The sequence below is a fragment of the Somniosus microcephalus genome, chromosome 22 (genome assembly GCF_052327205.1).
Source record: "Somniosus microcephalus isolate GS21.2 chromosome 22, FLI_Smic_1.0, whole genome shotgun sequence".
Classification (NCBI taxonomy): Eukaryota; Metazoa; Chordata; class Chondrichthyes; order Squaliformes; family Somniosidae; genus Somniosus; species Somniosus microcephalus.
In genome coordinates this window covers 33,112,346-33,125,236 of record NC_141008.1, presented here as the reverse complement: position 1 = coordinate 33,125,236, position 12,891 = coordinate 33,112,346, and positions in this window count along the sequence as shown.

The following is a 12,891-nucleotide window of genomic DNA, read 5'->3' as shown; positions in this document are numbered from 1 at the left end:
AATAGAGTCAGTGTGATTTATAGACAAACTGTACTAATTGAGACAGTGTGATTTATATACAAACTATGCTCATAGAGACAGTGTGATTTATACACAAACTGTGCTAATAGAGTCAGTGTGATTTATATACAAACTGTGCTAATAGAGACAGTGTGATTTATGTACAAACTGTGCTAATAGAGTATGTGTGAGTTATATACAAACTGCGCTAATAGAGTCAGTGTGAGTTATATACAAACTGTGCTAATAGAGACAGTGTGATTTATATACAAACTGTACTAATAGAGATTGTGTGATTTATGTACAAACTGTACTAATAGACACATTGTGATTTATATACAAACTGTGCTAATAGAGACAGTGTGATTTATGTACAAACTGTGCTAATAGAGACAGTGTGATTTATATACAAACTGTGCTAATAGAGTCAGTGTGATTTATATACAAACTGCACCAATAGAGACAGTGTGATTTATATACAAACTGTGCTAATAGAGACAGTGTGATTTATATACAAACTGTACTAATAGAGATTGTGTGATTTATATACAAACTGTACTAATAGAGACATTGTGATTTATATACAAACTGTGCTAACAGAGAGAGTGTGATTTATATACAACTGTACTAATAGAGACAGTGTGAGTAATATACAAACTGCGCTAATAGAGAGTGTGTGATTTATATACAAACTGTGCCAATAGAGACAGTGTGATTTATATACAAACTGTGCTAATAGAGACAGTGTGAATTATATACAAACTGTCCTAATAGAGACAGTGTGATTTATAGACAAACTGTGCTAATAGAGACAGTGTGATTTATATAAAAACTGTACTAATAGAGTCAGTGTGATATATAGACAAACTGTACTAATTGAGACAGTGATTTATATACAAACTGTGCTAATAGAGACAGTGTGATTTATGTACAAACTGCGCTAATAGTCAGTGTGAGTGATATACAAACTGCGCTAATAGAGTCAGTGTGAGTTATATACAAACTGTGCTAATAGAGACAGTGTGATTTATATACAAACTGTTCTAATAGAGACAGTGTGATTTATATACAAACTGCGCTAATAGAGACAGTGTGATTTATATGCAAACTGTGCCAATAGAGACAGTGTGATTTATATACAAACTGTGCTAATAGAGACTGTGTAATTTATATACAAACTGTACAAATAGAGACAGTGTGATTTATATACAAACTGTACTAATAGAGACAGTGTGATTTATATACAAACTGTACCAATAGAGACAGTGTGATTTATATACAAACTGTACTAATAGAGTCAGTGTGATTTATATACAAACTGTACTAATAGAGACAGTGTGATTTATATACAAACTGTGCCAATAGAGACAGTGTGATTTATATACAAACTGTGCTAATAGAGACAGTGTGATTTATATACAAACTGTGCTAATACAGACAGTGTGATTTACAGAAAAACTATACTAATAGAGACAGTGATTTATATAAAACAGTTAATAGAGACAGTGTGATTTATATACAAACTGTACTAACACAGACAGTGTAATTTATAGACAAACTGCACTAATAGAGACAGTGTGATTTATCTACAAACTGTACTAATAGAGTCAGTGTGATATTTCGACAAACTGTACTAATTGAGACAGTGTGATTTATATACAAACTATGCTAATAGAGACAGTGTGATTTATATACAAACTGCACTAATAGAGTCAGTGTGATTTATATACAAACTGTGCTAATAGAGACAGTGTGATTTATAGATTAACTGTACTAATAGAGACAGTGTGATTTCTATACAAACTGTGCTAATAGAGACAGTGTGATTTATATACAAACTGTGCTAATAGAGACAGTGTGATTTATATACAAACTGTACTAATAGAGACATTGTGATTTATATCCAAACTGTGCTAATAGAGACAGTGTGATTTATATACAAACTGTGCTAATAGGGACAGTGTGATTTATATACAAACTGTACTAATAGAGATTGTGTGATTTACATACAAACTGCACTAATAGTGACATTGTGATTTATATACAAACTGTGCTAATAGAGACAGTGTGATTTATATACAAACTGTACTAATAGAGACAGTGTGATTTATATACAAACTGTGCTAATAGAGACAGAGTGATTTATATACAAACTGTACTAATAGAGACAGTGTGATTTATATACAAACTGCATTAATAGAGACAGTGTGATTTATATACAAACTGTACTAATAGAGACAGTGTGATTTATATACAAACTGTGCTAATAGAGAGAGTGTGATTTATGTACAAACTGTACTCATAGAGACAGTGTGATTTATATACAAACTGTACTAATAGAGACAGTGTGATTTATATACAAACTGCACTAATAGAGACAGTGTGATTTATATACAAACTGTACTAATAGAGATTGTGTGATTTATAAAGAAACTGTACTAATAGAGACATTGTGATTTATATACAAACTGTGCTAATAGAGACTGTGTGATTTATATACAAACTGTGCTAATAGAGACAGTGTGATTTATATACAAACTGTACTAATAGAGATTGTGTGATTTATAAAGAAACTGTACTAATAGAGACATTGTGATTTATATACAAACTGTGCTAATAGAGACAGTGTGATTTATATGCAAACTGTGCTAATAGAGACAGTGTGATTTATATACAAACTGTGCTAATATTGTCAGTGTGATTTATATACAAACTGTGCCAATAGAGACAGTGTGATTTATATACAAACTGTGCTAATAGAGACAGTGTGATTTATATACAAACTGTACTAATAGAGATTGTGTGATTTATATACAAACTGTACTAATTGAGACAGTGTGATTTATATACAAACTGTGCTAATAGAGACAGTGTGATTTATATACAAACTGCGCTAATAGAGTCAGTGTGAGTTATATACAAACTACGCTAATAGAGTCAGTGTGAGTTATATACAAACTGTGCTAATACAGACAGTGTGATTTATAAACAAACTGTACTAATAGAGACAGTGTGATTTATATACAAACTGCGCTAATAGAGACAGTGTGATTTATATACAAACTGTGCCAATAGAGATAGTGTGATTTATATACAAACTGTGCTAATAGAGACAGTGTGATTTATATACAAACTGTACCAATAGAGACAGTGTGATTTATATACAAACTGTACTAATAGTGACTGTGATTTACATACAAACTGTACTAAGAGAGACAGTGTGATATATATACAAACTGTACTAATAGAGACAGTGTGATTTATATACAAACTGTGCTAATAGAGACAGTGTGATTTATATACAAACTGTACAAATAGAGACAGTGTGATTTATATACAAAATGTACAAATAGAGACAGTGTGATTTATATACAAACTGTACTAATAGAGACAGTGTGATTTGTATACAAACTGTGCTAATAGAGACAGTGTGATTTATATACAAACTGTGCCAATAGAGACAGTGTGATTTATATACAAACTGTGCTAATAGAGACAGTGTGATTTACAGAAAAACTATACTAATAGAGACAGTGTGATTTATATAATAACTGTTAATAGAGACAGTGTGATTTACATACAAACTGTACTAACAGAGACAGTGTAATTTATAGACAAACTGTACTAATACAGACAGTGTGATTTATCGACATACTGTGCTAATAGAGACAGTGTGATTTATATACAAACTGCACTAATAGAGTCAGTGTGATTTATATACAAACTGTGCTAATATAGACAGTGTGATTTATATACAAACTGCGCTAATAGAGTCAGTGTGAGCTATATACAAACTGCGCTAATAGTGTCAGTGTGAGTTATATACAAACTGTGCTAATAGAGACAGTGTGATTTATATACAAACTGTGCTAACAGAGACAGTGTGATTTATATACAAACTGTACTAATAGAGACAGTGTGATATATATACAAACTGTACCAATAGAGACAGTGTGATTTATATACAAAGTGTTCTAATAGAGACAGTGTGATTTATATACAAACTGTACTAATAGAGACAGTGTGATTAAATAAAAACTGTACTAATAGAGACAGTGTGATTTATATACAAACTGTGCCAATAGAGACAGTGTGATTTATAGACAAACTGTGCTAATAGTGTCAGTGTGATTTATATACAAACTGTACTAATAGAGACAGTGCGATTTATAGACAAACTGTGCTAATAGAAAGAGTGTGATTTATATACAAACTGTGCTAATAGAGACAGTGTGATTTATATACAAACTGTACTGACTGAGACAGTGTGATTTATATACAAACTCTACTAATAGAGACAGTATGATTTATATACAAACTGTACTAATAGAGACAGTGTGATTTATATACAAACTATATGAATAGAGACAGTGTGACTTATATACAAACTGTACTAATAGAGACAGTGTGATTTATATACAAACTGTACTAATAGAGACAGTGTAATTTATAGACAAACTATGCTAATAGAGCTGTGTGATTTATAGACAAACTGTGCTAACAGAGACAGTGTGATTTATATACAAACTGTACTAATAGAGTCAGTGTGATTTATAGACAAACTGTACTAATTGAGACAGTGTGATTTATAGACAAACTGTGCTAACAGAGACAGTGTGATTTATATACAAACTGTACTAATAGAGACAGTGTGATTTATAGACAAACTGTACTAATTGAGACAGTGTGATTTATATACAAACTGTGCTAATAGAGACAGTGTGATTTATATACAAACTGTGCTAATAGAGACAGTGTGATTTATATACAAACTGTACTAATAGAGACAGTGTGATTTATAGACAAACTGTACTAATTGAGACAGTGTGATTTATATACAAACTGTGCTAATAGAGCTGTGTGATTTATAGACCAACTGTGCTAACAGAGACAGTGTGATTTATATACAAACTGTACTAATAGAGACAGTGTGATTTATAGACAAACTGTACTAATTGAGACAGTGTGATTTATATACAAACTGTGCTAATAGAGACAGTGTGATTTATATACAAACTGTGCTAATAGAGACAGTGTGATTTATCTACAAACTGTACTAATAGAGACAGTGTGATGAAATACAAACTGTACTAATAGAGACAGTGTGATTTATGTACAAACTGTGCCAATAGAGACAGTGTGATTTATAGACAAACTGTGCTAATAGAGTCAGTGCGATTTATATACAAACTGTACTAATAGAGACAGTGCGACTTATAGACAAACTGTGCTAATAGAAAGAGTGTGATTTATATACAAACTGTACTAATAGAGACAGTGTGATTTATATACAAACTGTACTAATAGAGACAGTGTAATTTATAGACAAACTATGCTAATAGAGACACTGTGATTTATAGACAAACTGTGCTAATAGAGACAGTGTGATTTATATACAAACTGTACTAATAGAGTCAGGGGGCTAGATTTTCAGTATAGACAGTTTTGGGGCGCTAACCTTTGCGCCCGCCCGAAGTTAGCGCCCGCCCCAAAGTAGCGCCCCGTTGCCGGAAATTCAGTGGCTTCGCCCTAAGAGAGTGGTGGAGCGCTAAAAGAGGCGTTCCACTCCTACCTTTAGGCGCTAAGCCGGCGGTCCAGAGGGATAGCGCCCAGGCGGGGCGCAGCGCAGGTGCGGTCATTTTTGCACTGTCAGCAGACCCCGTGGTGCCGACCAGCTGTTAAAGGGGGAAGGGACGAATTGGTCTGCTGCCACACCCTGCACACTGCAGCCTTGCAAAGAGGCCTCAACACTGCTGCTCAGCCCCAGGGAGTCATGGCAACGCCAGAGAAGGCCCGTCAGCGTGCCCTGCGCTTCTCAGAGGGTGATCTGGACATAATGGTCACAGCTCTGGAGGTGAGGCACAAAATCTTGTTTCCAGAGAGTGGGAGGAATCCAACCCACCATGACTACACCAAAGCCTGGAAGCAGATCGCCCAGAGGGTGACGTTCACCGGCGATGCCCCCAGGACCCACAAACAATGTCGTAAAAAATACAACGATCTGACCAGGATTGTGAAGGTGAGTAGCCTTTCCAGTCTCCTCCTCATTCTTGCATGTACACCTGACATGATGGGTAAAGGGAGCTGAAAGTCCTATTGGCCAGCCCTCAGCCAGCAGCATTTGGACAGTCATGAGCATCAAATGGCCATTCGGCACTGTACACTTTGGCCAAGCTATTCCACCATGGGAGGCAGTGCACACTACATCAGGGCTTCACTCTGTCCAAGCTATTCCACCATGGGAGGCAGTGCACACTACATCAGGGCTTCACTCTGTCCAAGCTATTCCACCATGGGAGGCAGTGCACTCTACATCAGGGCTTCACTCTGTCCAAGCTATTCCACCATGGGAGGCAGTGCACTCTACATCAGGGCTTCACTCTGTCCAAGCTATTCCACCATGGGAGGCAGTGCACTTTACATCAGGGCTTCACTCTGTCCAAGCTATTCCACCATGGGAGGCAGTGCACTCTACATCAGGGCTTCACTCTGTCCAAGCTATTCCACCATGGGAGGCAGTGCACACTACATCAGGGCTTCACTGCGCACTTACAGCCCGTCCTTTCTCTTGCAGGCTAAAGTAGCGTTTAATCGCCAGGCCCGTGCCAGGGGTGGCCGCGCCAAGCTGCAGAAGCTCACTCGGCTGGAGGAGCGCGTGTGTGTGCTCATGGGAGCCCGTGTGATTGTCCCCACAGCGTGCGGTGTATCCGACCCTCCACTGCCCGGCAATGGTAAGGACCTCGCCTTTTGGCCCTCTCGCGTCGTACTGGCCCATCCGAGCTACCTCCTTTGCCACTGTCCCACCAATGCGCTGAATGCCACCAGTCCTAACTCCCTCGCTGACGCCGTCTCCTCACTCTGAAGCTACTCTTGTGCATTCCTGCTTTCAGCTGGTGACGACCAGGACCCTGAAGCTGCCAGTGACAGCACCTCCGACCAGGAGGAGGAGGAGGAGCAAGCCGGACCTTCGGGGGAACAGTCACGTCCCGCAGGAGAGGAGGAAATGCTTGACACCTCCTCACTGGACGAGTGCCTGGAGGAACTGTCGCAGGGCAATGCAGCTTCTGGGACCAGTGGCGTCCAGCCACCCAGCAGCCGTGCGCGTGGCCCGCGGCCTTCCCCCCAAAGGGGGGAAGGATCAGAGGGGAGTGCTGCTGCTCGGCACACTCGCCGTCACCAACGCGGCAAGGGTCCCCTAGTTCGGCCCCCTCCTCCCCAGCGGGAGAGTCGCGACTCCAGTCCGGACACCTTCACTTCGGAGGAGGTGCGGAAGCTGGATAAGATGGCCGAGGACTCGGACCGGCGCCACACGGAGCTCATGAGCGTGTTGGGGCGCATGCCTGAGGCCATCGAGTCGCTGGCGACCAGTGTGCGCGAGTTCGGGGCAGCAACTGCCGCGAGTGGCCGCATGCTGACTGATGCCGTCAAGACCCTGGCGGCTGTGATGCGCGCGCACACCAGGACCACAGGGGCACTCACTGCTGCCACACGCGCTGTCTCAGGCAGGCATCGCCAGGGCAGCCGCCGCGCTGGACCATCCCAGAAAGCCGCCCCTCGGCTGATTGCTGCGGATCCTGCAGTGCGGGCCCGGCCGAGTGCCACCGCGCCACAGCACCAGCCAGCGCATCCCAGACGCCAGCTGGGTCACATTGCGCCTTCCGTCGCCGCCATTCCCCCACTGGGGCGTCAAGGGCAAGCGGCTGCAGCTGATGGTGGCCAGGCTCAGGTGCGCCACTCAGCAGACGGCCCCTCGAGGCCCAAACGCCGTGTAGGCCGCCCCCCAGCGGCATCTGGCGGAAGGGCATCTGAGCCTCAGGCGCCTTCCCCCAGCCTCGCAGCAGCCACTGGGCAGAGCTTGCGAAGGAGCAGCAGGCCGGGCAGGGGAGGCAAAAGGCTGGCCAAGGTCTTGCCCTCGCGGGCCACTCAGTAGAGGGTGTGGGCAGCTTTCCTTTAATATGGCGGTGGCCATCTTTATTTTGCCCATGGTTGTGTTGTTGGAGGGCTTATTTTTTGCGTTAGGCCGACGCTGAGGCCCGGTTTGAAGAAAGGTAGAGTGACTCCTCCCCAGTTTGTGGGAGTGAGTCATTTGTTGGGCTTTTTGTGGGGCCCGTTTATTGTTTTTGGGGATTCATGTGGGAAGGGCTTTTCATTTTTGTGCAATAAAAAATTATCTTTATTCATGCAGTCTCCATGGTTGTTCTTCTTAGTGTTTGTTGGCTTCGCCGGCTGAGGGCTTGCGGAGCGGCTGCATTCATCTTCCCTCATGGCCCCTGGCCATTCCCTGACAGGGGGCTTAGAAGTACCGTGTAATAAGGTGGCGTCGTGCGGCCCTTGGCCCTGGTCGCTCCCTCCTGGGAACGTACTCCTGCTCCTCCTCCTCCTCCTCCTCCTCATGCTCCTCCTGCTCCTCCTCCTGAGGTGCAGGTCCAACGTCAGGTGGCAGTGCCTGAGTCCTGCGGATAGCCAGGTTGTGTAGCATGCAGCAAACCACCACAAATTGGGAGACCCGGTCCGGCGTATACTGGAGAGCTCCTCTGGAGCGATCAAGGCAGTGGAACCGCTGCTTGAGGACCCCAATAGTTAGCTCGATGATGTTGCGGGTGATTTGATGGCTCTCGTTGTAGGCCTCTTCAGCAGCGGTCCTGGGCGCGCGGAGCGGGGTCATGAGCCAGGTGCACAAAGGATAGCCTTTGTCCCCAATGAGCCATCCTCTTGGGGGAGGCTGTGCCTGGAACATGTCATGCACAGTACTCTGCCGCAGGATAAAGGCATCGTGGCTGTTGCCTGGGAAGCTGGCATTGACTGCCATGATGCGCTGCTTGTGGTCACATACCAGCTGCACATTCAGAGAATGGTAGCCCTTCCTGTTGCGATACTGCTCGCCATGCTCCAGAGGGGCCCGCAAAGCCACATGCGTACAGTCAATGGCGCCCTGCACCAAGGGGAATTCCCCGAGTCTGGCAAATCCCAATGCGCGCTGATGCTGGCTCTCAATGGCCATGGGGAAGGAGATGAATTGGCTTCTCCTTCTGAACAGTGCTTCGGTCACCTGGCGGATGCAGCGATGCGCGCCATACTGGGAGATGTTTGCTATGTCCCCAGCAGCGTATTGGAAGGAGCCGGTGGCATAGAAGTTCAATGCCACCATCACCTTCACTTCCACCGACAGAGACGTCCTGCACCTGAGCTTTGGCCGCAGATCTCGGCGAAGCAGGTGGCAGATCTCTGCAATCACCTCCTTTCGGAATCGGAGCCTTTTAACACATCGCGCGGCACTCATGTTTAGGTAGGAGCGCTGCTGGCGGTATAGCCTGACTGGGTAAGGCCTACGTGGCCGACGCCTGTAGCCCCCTCTGCCTCTAGCCAGGGCTGCCCCTCTCACAATGCGTCTGCGAGCCCTACGGACATGGCGCTGCAGCTCCGCGTTGGCACCCCATGCAGGCCCCATCAAATTCTGGCAAACAGTCTAATTTCCAAATGGCCACTTGCAGCGCTATGGCCTGAGTCCAAAAATACCTGGCTCTTGCTGCTTGAAACCAGTTAGCTATCCTCCTTGTTGTGTCTCCAGAAATGCGTTGCACAAGACTGTTTTCTGAAAAAAGGCTGGCCTTTATACTGGAGAGGACGTTCCCTTTAATTAGCGCCCCCCGGGGCCCGCGCTGGTTGTGTTGCGTTCCTTTTTCCAAACGCTCCGGCCGCCCGCCGCACAATGGGGCGGTCCGAATGAAGTTTGGAATCGGGGCGGCCAAAGGGCGTTGCACGGGGATGTGACGTCATTTTCTGCGCGCGCATCCGGGCGGGCGCTAAATTTTGCACCGGCGCTAACGGGCAACTTAATTTGGGGCGGGGCGCAAACTGCGCTGCGCCCGGGCGCTACACGCATAGCGCCCGGAAATCACTTCTCTTAAGGCGCTAATTGCTGGCGCAAGCGACTGAAAATCTAGCCCAGAGTGATTTATAGACAAACTGTACTAATTGAGACAGTGTGATTTAAATACAACTGTGCCAATAGAGACAGTGTGATTCATATAAAAACTGCACTAATACAGTCAGTGTGAGTTATATACAAACTGCGCTAACAGAGTCAGTGTGAGTTATATACAAACTGTGCTAATAGAGACAGTGCGATTTATATACAAACTGTACTAATAGAGACAGTGTGATTTATATACAAACTGTACTAATAGAGACAGTGTGATTTATATACAAACTGCGCTATTAGAGACAGTGTGATATATATACAAACTGTACTAATAGAGACAGTGTGATTTACATACAAACTGTGCCAATAGAGACAGTGTGATTTATAGACAAACTGTGCTAATAGAGACACTGTGATTTATATACAAACTGTGCTAATGGAGTCAGTGTGATTTATATAGAAACTGTGCTAATAGAGACAGTGTGATTTATATACAAACTGTGCTATTAGAGACAGTGTGATTTATAGACAAACTGTGCTAATAGAGACAGTGTGATTTATATATAAACTGTACTAATAGAGTCAGTGTGATTTATATTCAAACTGTATTAATAGAGACAGTGTGATTTATATACAAATTGTACTAATAGAGACAGTGTGATTTATATACAAAATTTGCCAATAGAGATAGTGTGATTTATATACAAACTGTACAAATAGACAGAGTGTGGTTTATATACAAACTGTACTAATAGAGACAGTGTGATATATATACAAACTGTACCAATAGAGACAGTGTGATTTATATACAAACTGTATTAATAGAGACAGTGTGATTTATATACAAATTGCACTAATAGAGATAGTGTGATTTATATACAAACGGTATTAATAGAGACAGTGTGATTTATATACAAACTGTATTAATAGAGACAGTGTGATTTATATACAAATTGTACTAATAGAGATAGTGTGATTTATATACAAACTGTACAAATAGACAGAGTGTGGTTTATATACAAACTGTACTAATAGAGACAGTGTGATATATATACAAATTGTACTAATAGAGTCAGTGTGATTTATATACAAACTGTATTAATAGAGACAGTGTGATTTATATACAAATTGTACCAGTAGAGATAGTGTGATTTATATACAAACTGTACAAATAGACAGAGTGTGGTTTATATACAAACTGTACTAATAGAGACAGTGTGATATATATACAAACTGTACCAATAGAGACAGTGTGATTTATATACAAAGTGTTCTAATAGAGACAGTGTGATTTTTATACGAACTGTACTAATAGAGACAGTGTGGTTAAATAAAAACTGCACTAATAGAGACAGTGTGATTTATATACAAACTGTGCCAATAGAGACAGTGTGATTTATAGACAAACTGTGCTAATAGAAAGAGTGTGATTTATATACAAACTGTGCTAATAGAGACAGTGTGATTTATATACAAACTGTACTAATAGAGACAGTGTGATTCATATACAAACTGTACTAATAGAGACAGTGTGGTTAAATAAAAACTGCACTAATAGAGTCAGTGTGATTTATATACAAACTGTACTAACAGAGACAGTGCGACTTATAGACAAACTGTGCTAATAGAAAGAGTGTGATTTATATACAAACTGTGCTAATAGAGACAGTGTGATTTATATACAAACTGTACTAATAGAGACAGTGTGATTCATATACAAGCTGTACTAATAGAGACAGTGTGACTTATATACAAACTGTACAAATAGAGACAGTGTAATTTATAGACAAACTATGCTAATAGAGACAGTGTGACTTATAGACAAACTGTGCTCATAGATACAGTGTGATTTATATACAAACTGTACTAATAGAGTCAGTGTGATTTATAGACAAACTGTACTAATTGAGACAGTGTGATTTAAATACAAACTGTGCCAATAGAGACAGTGTGATTCATATAAAAACTGCACTAATACAGTCAGTGTGAGTTATATACAAACTGCGCTAACAGAGTCAGTGTGAGTGAAATACAAACTGCACTAATAGAGTCAGTGTGATATAGATACAAACTATGCCAATAGAGACAGTGTGATTTATATACAAACTGTACTAATAGAGACAGTGTGATTTATATACAAACTGCGCTAATAGAGACAGTGTGATTTATATACAAACTGTGCCAATAGTGACAGTGTGGTTTATATACAAACTGCGCTAATAGAGACAGTGTGATTTATATACAAACTGTGCCAATAGAGACAGTGTGATTTATATACAAACGGTACTAATAGAGACAGTGTGATTTATATACAAACTGTACCAATAGAGACAGTGTGATTTATATACAAACTGTGCTAACAGAGACAGTGTGATTTAGATACAAACTGCACTAATAGAGTCAGTGTGATATATATACAAACTATGCCAATAGAGACAGTGTGATTTATATACAAACTGCATTAATAGAGACAGTGTGATTTATATACAAACTGTGCTAATAGACAGTGTGATTTATATACAAACTGTATTAATGGAGACAGTGTGATTTATATCCAAACTGTACTAATAGAGACAGTGTGATTTATTTACAAACTGTACTAATAGAGACAGTGTGATTTATATACAAACTGTGCTAATAGAGACAGTGTGATTTATATCAAACTGTGCTAATAGAGACAGTGTGATTTATACACAAACTGTACAAATAGAGACAGTGTGATTTATATACATATTGTACTAATAGAGACAGTGTGATTTATATACAAACTGTGCTAATAGAGGCAGTGTGATTTATATCCAAACTGTGTAATAGAGACAGTGTGATTTATATACAAACTGTGCTAATAGAGACAGTGTGATTTATATAAAAACTGTGCTAATAGAGACAGTGTGATTTATATACAAACTGTACTAATAGTGACAGTGTGATTTATATCAAACTGTGCTAATAGAGACAGTGTGATTTAT